This window comes from Pipistrellus kuhlii, unplaced genomic scaffold, assembly GCF_014108245.1.
Source record: "Pipistrellus kuhlii isolate mPipKuh1 unplaced genomic scaffold, mPipKuh1.p scaffold_m20_p_30, whole genome shotgun sequence".
In the NCBI taxonomy this organism is placed as follows: Eukaryota; Metazoa; Chordata; class Mammalia; order Chiroptera; family Vespertilionidae; genus Pipistrellus; species Pipistrellus kuhlii.
This window is the reverse complement of record NW_023425530.1, coordinates 2,877,212-2,890,459: the sequence shown is the minus strand read 5'-3', so window position 1 is coordinate 2,890,459 and position 13,248 is coordinate 2,877,212.

The following is a 13,248-nucleotide window of genomic DNA, read 5'->3' as shown; positions in this document are numbered from 1 at the left end:
ACGGTGCCCGCTCTCCGGGCCGCCCACTTCCGGGAAGTGGTGTGGGCGCGTCCGAGGCTGGGCGGGGCCACGGGAGGAAGTGGAATCCAGGAGAAGCTGGAGAAGCTTTAGAACCTCCAGTTCGAGTCCCTTTCCTAACAAATTCGGCACAGTATCCTGCTGTTCATTCCTGCTGTTCATTCCTTATTTTAAAAAATCAACATTCGGCCCTTCCCTAGTGGCTCAGTTCGAGATTGTCACCTTAAAGGTGACGGGTTCCATTCCCAGTCAGGACACATACCAGGTACCAGGTAGGGGTGCTTTGGGGAGGCAACCATGGGTGTTTCTCACATGGATGTATCTCTCTTACATCCACCTCTCTCTTTCTCTCTCTCTCTCTGTCTCTCTCATAAAAAAAATAAAAAATCCTACAAACAAAAAAAACAACCAACCAAAAAACAAACAGCTCTGGCTGGTTTTGCTCAGTGAGTAGAGCCTCGGACTGCAGACTAAAAAGGTCCCAGGTTCCATTCAGTTCCACTCAAGGGCACCAGGTTATGGGGTCGATCTCCAGTAGGGGGCATGCAGGAGGCAGCCGGTCAATGATTCTCTCTCTTTCCCTTCCTCTCTGAAATCAATAAAAATACATTTAAAAATGAATAAATAAAAATCAGGCCTGGCTGGTTAGAGCATCAGCTGTACACCAAAGGATCCTGGGTTCAATTCTTGGTCATGGGCACATACCTGGGTTGAAGGTTCTTCCCTTGCCTCGGTTGGGACCAGGTGTGGAAGGCAATCAATTGATGTGTCTCTCTCATATGGATGTTTCTCTCGCCTCTCCCTGCCTCCCTTCCACTGTATATAAAAAAGCAATGATATTTTAAAAAGCAACGCGAAAATATCTTCATGAGAATTAAAAAAAATAATAATTCAACTGCCAAACACAAGCTCAGTGACCTTTCAGCTTGATGGGGCCGATTTCTGCGGAGACCTTGGCATTCATTTATGGTCAAGTGTGGGATAGAGGGAGGGACCACAGGTTGTGGGATTTACTGTGTGTTCTTAGGTGTATTGCTTAGCCCCTACATGTCTGAAGTTTCTCATCTGGAAGATGGTGATGATCAATATCATACAGATTTAAGGATACCTGCGGTTGAGCCTGTATATTGAAACCACGAGTTCAAATCTTGGCTCCACCACTTACTGATTGGTTGTACGTGAGCTTCAGTTTCCCATTTGTAAAATGGGGATTATGATAACCTGGTCCTAGGATTGTGCCTCAGGCCCTCAGGTCCAAGAACTTCCCTCAGATGAGGGTCTATTTGAAGTGGATTTTGACTCAAGTAGGAATTCTAGGTGGACAATATTGAGGTGCTGGACTCTAAACTCAATGCTAGGTGCCCTAGATAAGAGTGGTTTTGTACCCTCCAGGCCCTCAGAGGATCCCAGTCTGATGGGAGATAGAGCAGGGAGGAAAGACACGCTATGGACTTGGGGACAAAACAGAGGGAAGGGCATGGAAGTGGAAGAGTTTGACAGTACCCCTGGCATAGGTGGAGGGGTGGGGCAAAGGGGGAGCTGGCATTTAGGCACTAGGTGTGGCATTTCCCCGGAGGACTGAAGAGGTAGGTGGGCAGTGCAGGCTATCTCAGTTTCTACTATGAGTCAGGTGGGTGGCTCTGCCTAGCTGGTTCTCTTAAGGCCTGAGCAGTAAAGCCAGGCCTCGGTGCCCTCCTCTTCACCCCTCTTGCCTCTTTGTCCTGGTCTGACAGGCCCCCCCCTCCTTTTATTAAAAAATATATTTTATTGATTTTTTTACAGAGAGGAAGGGAGAGGGATAGAGAGCCAGAAATACCAAGGAGAGAGAAACATGAATCAGCCACCTCCTGCACAACCCCTACTGCAGATGACACCTGCAACCAAGGTACATGTCCTGGACTGGAATCGAACCTGGAACCCCCAAGTCCGAAGGCTGATGCTCTATCCACTGAGCCAAACCAGTTTCGGCTAACAGGCCTTCTTGTCTACCCACATTAGCCTCAGCCTATTGTCCCTGCCACCACCCCACAAAAACATCTCTTCTAGCCGCTAGGGATGTGGTGTCAGGCAAGACAGGCAGGGTCCCAGCCCTTACAAAGACCCTAAAAACCAGTTTGAGCTTCAGATAGTGCTGGGGACATTACAGCAGTGTCATGGTAGCCACCTTGATAAGGGACATTTGAGCAAGAACTGAATGGAGTAAGGGACCAAGCCACATACAGATCAGGGGAGAGTGCACCAGGCAGAGGGAGCAGTAAAGTACAGAGCTCCCTCTGTCCTTGAGGACAGGAGTGCAGTGGCTGGAGTATAGGGCGGGAGGAGGTGGCCGAGGTGCGAGGGAGGTGGCATGAGGAGGCTCGGGAGTGTAAGGCCTGCCGTGAGCAGTGGGAAAGGGCTTGAGCGGTACTGGAGGCACCTGGAGATCCACTGAAGGATTCAGCCGAAGCAGTAAAAGAATTTATATGGTGTGAAAAGTCACTAGAGCTACCCCCTGGATAATGAATCGTGGAAGTTAGCAAGAATGGAAAACCAGAGTTATCTTTTATTTTATTTATTTATTTCCTTTCTATTTGTGTGATCTAATATTTATTTATTTTTTATTTTATTTATTTATCTTTAAATAAATCTTTATTGTTCAGATTATTACAACTGAAAGAGGAACAGAGTTATCTTTTAAAGAAGAGGCCTATCTGTCCCTGATCTTTACCCACACCTCCTTGGTAATCTCATCCGGTCTGCTGGCTTTAAATACCTGTGTGCCGCCCGGGCCTCGATGGCTCTGTGGTTAGGAGGTCACAGTTCAATTCTCGGTCAGGGCACATGCCCTGGTTGTGGGCTTGATTCCTGATGGTGCAGGAGGCAGCCCATCAGTGATTCTCTCTCATCATTGATGTTTCTATCTCTTTCTCCCTCTCCCTCTCTGAAATAAAAATAAACAAACAAATAAATAAATACCTATGTGCCGTCTGGCTCCCAGATTTATCTCTCCTAAGCAGATATCTGTCTAAACTCCAATCCTCCCTCCCTCACATCTACTCTTAGGGGGTCTAAGTAGGCTACTCAAAATGAACGTGTTTGAAAGGAATTACTGCTCTTATCCCCCAGCCTGTATATCCCTCCTTTCTTCTCTCACTTGCTCATCTTAATAACTCTGGAATCATCCTTGATTTTCCTCTTTTCATAGCACCCAAAATTCAATCTGTTGGCTAATCTCGTTGACTCAGCTTTCCAGAGTTCGTCAGCACTCAGCTCCTTCTCACAAGTCTGTGCTGCCTCCTTGACTTGCGCCACCTTCATCTCTTGCCCAGATAATTGCAGTCACCTCCCATTTGCCCCAGCTTCCACTCATGTTCCCCCACAAGCTATTGTCCTTGCAGCGGCCGAGCAATCCTTTTAAAACTTCACTGAGTTCAAGTCATTATTTTTAGAATTCTCTTATAATAATCTACAATGCTCTACCCAATTTAAAACGATGTCCCCTTCCTGCACCACAATGGTCTCACTTCACCTCCCCTGACTCCCTGTCGCTCACTCCGCGGAGGCCACACTGGTCTCCTTGCTGTTCCTCTAACTCAGTGGTTCCCAATGTGGGGCACATGTCCCAAGGGGTGCAATTTGATTTTTACAGGGGGACAATTGGAGAATGAGTAATTAACAGTGTATTTTTTGCATTTCTTATGGTTCTAGGGGCCTCTTGATTGAGTGTCCTCACAACATGGCATCTGGCTTCCCCTAGGGCAGGTGTCGGCAACCTGCGGCTCCAGAGCCGCATGTGGCTCTTTTGAAGCTTTACCGCAGCTCCAACAACTGGCAAGCCCGTGTGAAAATGAAGGTAACGTCTTACAGCCCTGATGTGCTGACACTGTGCACTGAGGTTCAGGAGCAAAAATCCCATTAACCAGGTAAATTAAATATTTTAATTAGCTATTAATTTGCAAAAATATATTTTACATTGTTAAGTGAAAAAAGTCCTTTTTTTCTTCAGATTGACAGCTAACTGCACGATCCGGTATATATTGTAGCATTAAGGTAAGAAACAATATATGCAGTGTTATATTTGTTTTAAATATCGCAATGGTTATGCGGCTCCCAGGTTTTTTTTTTCCTTCGGAAACGGGTCCAAGTGGCTCTTTATGTCTTAAAGGTTGCAGACCCCTGGTCTAGGGGAAATGATTCAAGACAGTAAACTGGAAGCTATAATGTTTTACTTATATGACCCAGCTTTGGAAGTCAGACATTGTCATTTTCACATTATCCTAGTGGTTCCACGGACTAACCATAATTCACTGTGGGGCAGGGGACTACAAAAGGGGGTGACATCAAGGCCCTGTTGGAAGGTGGTCACCACACCCTTCCATTCAGGGACTACATTCCTCAGCATCCCTTGCATCTAGGGAGCCATGTGCTATGTTTTCACCAGTGAACCTAGCAAGGAAATAATATGTGATGCTTCCAAATTAAGGAGTTTAGGAAGCAAGTGTGACTTCTCTACTCTTTCTCTCCTTACCCCAGCTCTGGCAGCTGATTGCAGTGACCTGATAGAGATGATGGAACCACAGAAGGAGCCCGGGAAGGGTGCCACCTGCCAAAAAGGAACATTCATTTTGGATTTTAGATGAGTGAGCAACAAACTTCAATCATGTTTGAGTCATCAAATATTTTAAGGTTTGTTCATTATGGTACCTACTGTTATTTAATTAATTCAGGCATGGATTGAATATGGGGGGTGAGGAGAGGGGAGGTTCAAATGTTTCTGGCTGGAGCCATTGGGTAACTGGAGGTGTTTTTTTTGTTTGTTTTTTTATGGATATGGGGATGTAAGTTTTTGGGGAAGATGATGAATTAGTTTAGGGCAGAATCGCTATTAACATTTGGGATTGAATATAGAAGTTCTTTGCGGTGGGGGCCGTCCTGTGCAGTGTAGGATGTTGAGCAGTATCCCTGGCCTCTACCCATTAGATGCCAGTAGCATTCCTTGATTGTGTCAACCAAGAATGTCTCTAGATATTGCCAAGTGTCCCCAGTTGAGAACTACTGGGTTAGGATCTGGTGAGTTTCAGCAGCCTGTGAATGCCAAGTGGAGATTTTTGGGAAACTGGTGGTTGTGTAATCCTGGCTCTCAGGGAGCACAGAAGCGAGGAGATCTCCAGATCTCCCTCCCTTACCCCACTCTAGGGTGAGGTGAGAGAAAAGGAGACCAAGAAGGGCCAGTCAAAGAAGCAGGAGAGGAGTCAGGAGTGGCACGGGTTAGTCACAAGTTGAAGGAAGAGAATGAATCAAGCAGGGGCAAAAGCTGCTGAGATCAGCCATCAGTTTCAGAAGCATCAAATGTTGAGGAGCATTTTAGTGGGGAGGGGGAGCAGCATATAAGTGGGGTGGCAGGGAGAGGCAGCAGTAAAATTGACACTGTGCATTCGTTTTAATTGATGTATAAGGAGTTCCATGCTGTAATTTTAAAAAATAATGGAATATAACATACAGTCAGTAAAGTGTACACATCTCAACTGCATAGCTCAATGAACTTTTTATGTAACCAACACCATGTCTAAGATCTAGAAAGTTCCTTCATGCCCCTTTTCAGCCAATACAGAATTTTGATTCCCTTTATGTAAATTCTAGGGGGGAAAGCAAGCAGGTGATAAGACAACGTTGGCACCCCAGTCTCATTATTGTATATGGGTTGGAAGTGTACATCCCTAGATACTAAGAGTCTGGGATATGAACATTTTTTATTTTGGGGGGATTTTTTGTGTGTGTACGTGTGACATCATAAGCACATCTTGCTTTTTAAAAATTTGAAGTGAAATTCACATAATAAATTAACCATTTTGAAGTGTAGAATTCAGTGGCATTTAGTACATTCCCAGTGTTGTATGAACACCACCTCTATCCAGTTCTGAAACATTTTCATCCCCCAAAAGGAATCTGTCCCATTAGCAGTCACTCCCCAGTCCTAGCCCCAGCCCCTGGAAACCATGAGCCACTTTCTTTCTCTATGGCTTTACCTTCTCTGGATATTTCATGTAAGTGTTATCATATAATATTTGGCCTTTGTGTCTGGCTTCTCTCACTGAGCACCATGTGTTCAAGGTCCATCCACTGTAATGAGTGTTAGTGCTCCACTCCTTTCTGTGGCTGAGTAATATTCCAGTGTTTGGATATATCACATTTTGTTTATTTGTTTGGTTAATCCTCACCTGAGGATATTTTTTCCATTGATTTTTAGGGATAGTGGAAGAGAGAGTGAAAAACTGAGAGAAACATCGATGTGAGAGAAACACATCAATTGGTTGCTTCCTGCAGGTGCCCCGACCAAGGCCCTGGCCGGGGAGGAGCCTGCAACCAAGGTATTGTACATGCCCTTGACTGGAATTGAACCTGGGACCCTTTGGTCTGCAGGCCAATGCTCTATCCACTGAGCCAAACTGACTAGGGCGATCACATTTCGTTTATCCATTCATTTGTTGATGGACATGTCTCATGTTTATCATAGGAATAAAGATGATTTAAATCTTTAAATTGGAAAGTATTTAATTATTATTTAGTGATAATTATGAATAGTTAAGGGATGGTAAAGTAGGGGAGAGAGAGTCCTGGGTTCAAGCTCAACCCCATCTCTTAATCCCTGGCATCTTGGGCGAAGATCCAAACCTCTCATAGCTGCAGTTTCCTCACCTGACAAACGAATGTAGAAAATTCTCTTCTGGGCAAGTGATTGGATGCTTACAACTCAAAGAGTTAGAAAAGGAGCAACAAGAAAAGCCCAGTGTAAGCAGAAGGAAGGAAATAACAAAAATCAGAGCACAGATAAACGACATAGAGACCAAAAAAACAATACATAAGATCAACAAAACCAAGAGCTGGTTCTTTGAAAGAATAAACAAGATAGATGGACCTCTAGCCAGGCTAACCAAGAAACAAAGAGAGAGGACCCAAATAAACAAAATCAGAAATGAAAGAGGTGAAATAACAACAGACCCCACAGAAATACAACAGATTGTTACAAAATACTATGAACAACTCTATGCCAACAAACTGAACAACCTGGAGGAAATGGACATATTCCTAGAAAAATACAAACTTCCAAAACGCAATCAGGAAGAATCTAAAAATCTCAATAGACCAGTGTCTTGGGAAGAAATTGAAACAGTCATCAAAAAGCTTCCAGCAAACAAAAGCCCAGGGCCAGATGGCTTCACAGGAGAGTTTTACCAAACATTCAAGGAAGAACTAAAACCTATCCTCCTCAGACTATTCCAAAAAATCCAAGAGGAAGGAACACTTCCAAACTCCTTCTATGAAGCCAGCATCACCCTAATACCAAAACCAGATAAAGACAACTCAATGAAAGAGAATTACAGGCCAATATTCCTCATGTACATAGATGCCAAAATCCTCAACAAAATTCTAGCAAATAGACTCCAGAAGAACATCACAAAGATCATACACCATGACCAAGTAGGATTTATTCCAGGAATGTAAGGATCGTACAATATCCGCAAATCAATAAATATGATACATCACATAAACAAATTGAAAGATAAAAATCATATAGTCATATCAATTGATGCAGAAAGAGCATTTGATAAAATCCAACACCCTTTCCTGATAAAAACTCTTAACAAGGTAGGAGTACAAGGATCATACCTCAACATAATAAAAGCCATATATGATAAACCCACAGCCAACATTATACTCAATGGGCAAAAACTAAAACCATTCCCTCTAAGATCAGGAACAAGACAGGGATGCCCACTCTCGCCACTCCTGTTTGACATAGTACTGGAAGTACTAGCCATTGCAATTAGACAAGAGGAGGAAATAAAAGGCATCCAAATTGGAAAAGAAGAAGTAAAGTTATCCTTATTTGTAGATGACATGATATTGTACATAAAAAAACCAAAAGACTCCATTAAAAAACTAATTGACTTAATAAATGAATTTGGCAATGTAGCAGGATACAAAATTAATGCCAAGAAATCCATGGCATTTCTATACACCAACAGTGAAACTACAGAAACAGAGACTAAAAAAGCAATTCCATTTACCATCGCACCAAAAAAATTAAGATACCTAGGAATAAATTTAACTAAGGAAGTAAAGGACCTATATGCAGAAAACTACACGACCTTGAAAAAAGAGATAGAGGAAGATGTAAGAAGATGGAAGAACATACCATGTTCATGGATTGGTAGAATCAACATCATCAAAATGTCCATACTTCCTAAAGCAATCTATAGGTTCAATGCACTCCCCATTAAAATACCAATGGCATATTTCACTGACCTAGAAAGAACTCTCCAAAAGTTCATTTGGAACAATAAAAGACCCCAAATAGCCACAGCAATCCTGAGAAAGAAGGGTAAAGTAGGAGGGATCTCAATACCAGACTTTAAACTGTATTACAAAGCCACTGTTCTCAAAACAGCCTGGTACTGGCACAAGAACAGACATATAGATCAATGGAATAGAATTGAGAACCCAGATATCAACCCAAATCACTATGCTCAATTAATATTTGGCAAAGGAGGCACGAATATACATGGAGTCAAGACAGTTTCTTCAATAAATGGTGTTGGGAAAATTGGACAGACACATGCAAAAGAATGAAACTAGATCACCAACTTACACCGTACACAAAAATAAACTCAAAATGGATGCAGGACTTAAACATCAGACTGGAAACCATAAAAATACTAGAAGCATCCATAGGCTGCAATATCTCAGACGTATGCCAAAAGAACTTCTTCACCGATACTGCCCCTAGGGCAATGGAAGCTAAAGAGAAAATAAACAAATGGGACTACATCAAAATAAAAAGCTTTTTTACAGCAAAAGAAACCATCAACAAAACAACAAGAAAGCCCATGGTGTGGGAGAACATATTTGCAAATAACACCACTGATAAAGGTTTAATCTCCAACATCTACAGACAGCTGATACAACTAAATAAAAGGAAGGTGAATGATCCAATTAAGAAATGGGCAATGGACCTAAATAGAATATTTTCAAAAGAAGACAGAAGGAAGGCCAAAAGGCACATGAAAACATGCTCAAAGTCACTAATTATCCGAGAGATGCAAATCAAAACAACAATGCGGTACCATCTCACACCTGTCAGAATGGCCAACATCAACAAATCAACAAACGACAAGTGTTGGCGAGGTTGCGGAGAAAAAGGAACCCTCGTGCACTGCTGGTGGGAATGCAGACTGGTGCAACCACTGTGGAGAACAGTGTGGAATTTCCTCAAAAAACTGAAAATGGAACTCCCATTTGATCCAGTAATCCCACTCCGAGGAATATATCCCAAGAAACTAGAAACACCAATCAGAAAGGATATATGCACCCCTATGTTCATAGCAGCACAATCTACAATAGCCAGAATTTGGAAACAGCCTAGGTGCCCGTCAGCAGATGATTGGATCCAAAAACTATGGTACATCTACACAATGGAATACTATGCTGCCATTAAAAAGAAGGAATTCTCATCATTTGCAGCAACTTGGATGGAATTGGAGAACATCATGCTGAGTGAAATAAGCCAATCAATGAAAGAGAAACACCACATGACCTCACTCATTTGTGGACAATAAAAATCATTATAAACTGATGAACCAAAAGATAGATACAGAGACAGTAAAGCAACAAGCAGATTGTCAGATTTCAGCGGGGAGGGGAGGAGGATCTGGGGGAGATAATAGATCAACTGAAGGACTTGTATCCATGCATATAAGTACAACCAATGGACATAAAACTCTGGGGAAGGAGGGGGGAAAAATCAATAAAATATGTAAAAATAAATAATGTTTAAAAAAAAAGTGATTGGATGCTTCATAAAAGTCTCTCTCTGTCACTTCACCCCATACACACACACACACACACACACACACACACACACACACACACAGAGAGAGAGAGAGAGAGAGAGAGAGAGAGAGAGAGAGAGAGAGAGAGAGAGAGACATGCATGTATGCACATGCTAAAAAATGCAGTCTATCTGGTAGACCAAACTTCTTACGGCTCAGGGAAGGAACACAATAAAAAGTGTTGGGAAACCATGAGGTTTTCTAAACTTTAACCATTTATGTGCATATACCAGCTATACAACCATCTATAGAACCATCACCTAAGCCCATTGGACCCCAAACCCATTTCTGCCAGTTTCACAAGGAGCCCAGGACTTAATCACCCCAAACCCACAACTCCGTATACCTCTGTATTTCCCCCTTCTTCCTTCTTTGTCCAACTTGGGGTTTTTTTTGTGTGTGTATTTTTGTCTGTGTATGTTTAATCCTCACTGGAGGCTAGTTTTTTCCATTGATTTTCTGGGTGGAAGGGAAGGGGATAGGACATCGCTCAACCACTGAGAGTCACTGGTGGGCTGTGACTAACTTCTTTATTTAAAAAATATATTTTATTGACTTTTTACAGAGAGGAAGGGAGAGGGGTAGAGAGTTAGAAACATTGATGAGAGAGAAACATTGATCAGCTGCCTCCTGCACCCCCCCCCCCCTGGGGATGTGCCCGAAACCAAGGTACATGCCCTTGACTAGAATTGAACCTGGGACCCTTCAGTCCACAGGCCGATGCTCTATCCACTGAGCCAAACTAGTTAGGGCATGTTTATCTTCATTCATTCAGCATAATGTTTTTGAGATTCATCAGTGTTGTGTGTATATTTTTTTATTTGTTCCTCCTCATTGCTGAATAATATTCCAGTGTATGGATGTACCAGGTTTATCCATTCACCAGTTGATGGGCATTTGGGTTGTTTCCAGTTTGGGGTTGTAATCAACAAAGCAGTACATGACAGTGTACATTTTTGCTTCTCTTGGATAAATACCCGATGTTGATTGGCTGGACTACATAGAAGATGCATATTTAACTTTGGAAGGAACTGCCAGCAGTGTGTGAGAGGTCCAGTTGATCCACATTCTCAGCATCACTTTGTACAGACAGGTGGTTGTTTTAAAATCTTCGTTCTTCCATGGGTGTGTTGTGGTATCTCATTGTGGTTTAGTGTTTATTTTCCCAATGACTAATGATTTTCAGCATCTTTCACGTGCCTTCTGGCCATCTCTGTATCTTCTTTTGCAAAGTGGCTCTTCTAAACCCCTTGCCATTTTGTCTTCTTCTTGACCTGCATGCGGTCTTTATATATATTCTGGCGGTAAGTCCTCTGTCTGATCTATGTACTGCAGATATCTTCTTCCAGTAAATGTTGTGCCTTTCTACCTTTTATTGAGCCTCCTCAAATCTTGAAACTCTTCAGCTGTGCCCTCAGGAAGTCATAGTCCTTCCTAAGCAAAATTTCCTATAGTCTCAATTTCTTCTCAGAACTTCCTCTTTACCTTCTCTCCCCACCAGAAGACTGGCTCTCCCCCTGAGACTGTAAGCTCTTAGGTTGTGGCTATTTTTTCCTCCTAACTCCTCACACTCCTGTGCCTCCTGGGGTGAGGCAGGTGTCCTTGCTCTAAAACGCTGCAGCTTTGATCTAGGTTATCTCTGCTACCCTCTGTGCTTCCTTTATCACCTCAGGCCAGGCTGCCTCAGTTCTTCACTACTTTACCTCTTGGTTCGTTTTTTTTTTTTTTTTCCATTTCTTTTTTTTTCTTCAATATATTTTATTGATTTTTTTATGGAGAGGAGGGGAGAGGGATAGAGAGCTAGAAACATCGATAAGAGAAACATCGACCAGCTGCCTCCTGCACACCCTCCATTGGGGATGTGCCCGCAACCAAGGTACATGCCCTTGACCGGAATCGAACCTAGGACCCTTCAGTCCTCAGGCCAATGCTCTATCCCAGCCAAACTGGTTTTGGCCGTTTTTTCTTTTCTTGAAAACTTCTCTGGTCATAATTCTTAGTGACTTCCGTATCCATAGAGACCAGGGTTTCCTAGTCCTGGCACTATTGAAATTTGGGGCCAGATCATTCTTGCTTGTGTGGGTCTGTCCTGTGCATTGTAGGAAGTTGAGCAGCATCTCTGGTCTCTACCCATTCAGTGCCAGTATCATTCCCACCCCCAAGTTGTGGGAATAAAAAATGTTCCTGGACATCACAAAGTGTCCCCTGGGGGGCAGCATTGCACTTGGTTGAGAACCACTGAGCTTGATGATCCTTGTAGAAATGTGGCTCTCAATTCCATTAGCTCTTCTCTCTCAAAGATCTTGCCCCCAAGCTATCATGTTCTTATTTTAGACCTTGTCATTTTCAAAAACATCATCCCTTTTAATATTCTCAAACACCCGACTCATTGACCTACACTTCTTTTCTTTCCACCTCATTCCATTTCGTATTCCTGCGCAAACAGCTCTGCCAGACCAGTAATCCATGGATCTTTCCCCCTTTCCTCTGTCCTCTCACTTGGTTTAGAGCCATGATCTGTCATTATAATAACTCCTTGACATACTATGTCCTTTACTCTTTCATCTGCCTCTTCATTTGTCACATTTACCTGGCCAAACCTATCTTGGCTGAAGCCATCCTCCTCTTCACCTGTCCCTGGGCAACCTGATACACAGTCATGCCAACTGTTTTCCCTTGAGATTCCTTAAAAAAAATTTTTTTTAATTGATTTCAGACAGGAAGAGAGAGCGAGAGGAATATGGAAACATCAATGATGAGACTCATTGACCACCTACCTCCTGCACATCTCCTACTGGGGATTGACTCCACAGCCTGGGCATATGCCCTGACCACGTATTGAACCATGACCTCCTGGTTCACAGTTTGATGCTTAACCACTGAACAACACTGGCTAGGCTCCCTTGAGATTCTTGGCAACTAATCTACTGCTTCTCAAACCTGCTATACCCGCTCATACACTCTCTTATAAGGTTACGTCCTGCTTTTCCTTCTCCACTCAAGCCTCCCTCCTCCTCCTAACTCTCAGCTCTGACCTGGCCTGCTATCTTCTGAGCAAACATAGCTACAGAAGAGAATGTCAACAGCATCCCACCACATCTACACATCTCCCTGTATCTGGGCCATCAACATTGCCTTCTTTCTTGTTATAATAGCAGAGTGTCATCCTCCCAGCCAAGGCCAACTCTCCACCTCCCTGGATTCCATTCCACTCAAGGTCATCACTCTGTTAAGTCTATGCATTCTCTTACCACATCAGATGTTCACTCTCTTCTTGATTCTCATGAGCTTATAAACATCATAATTTTTTCCACCTTAAAAAAAAAAGTTAGTGATTTCACACTGTCCTGCAATTATCACT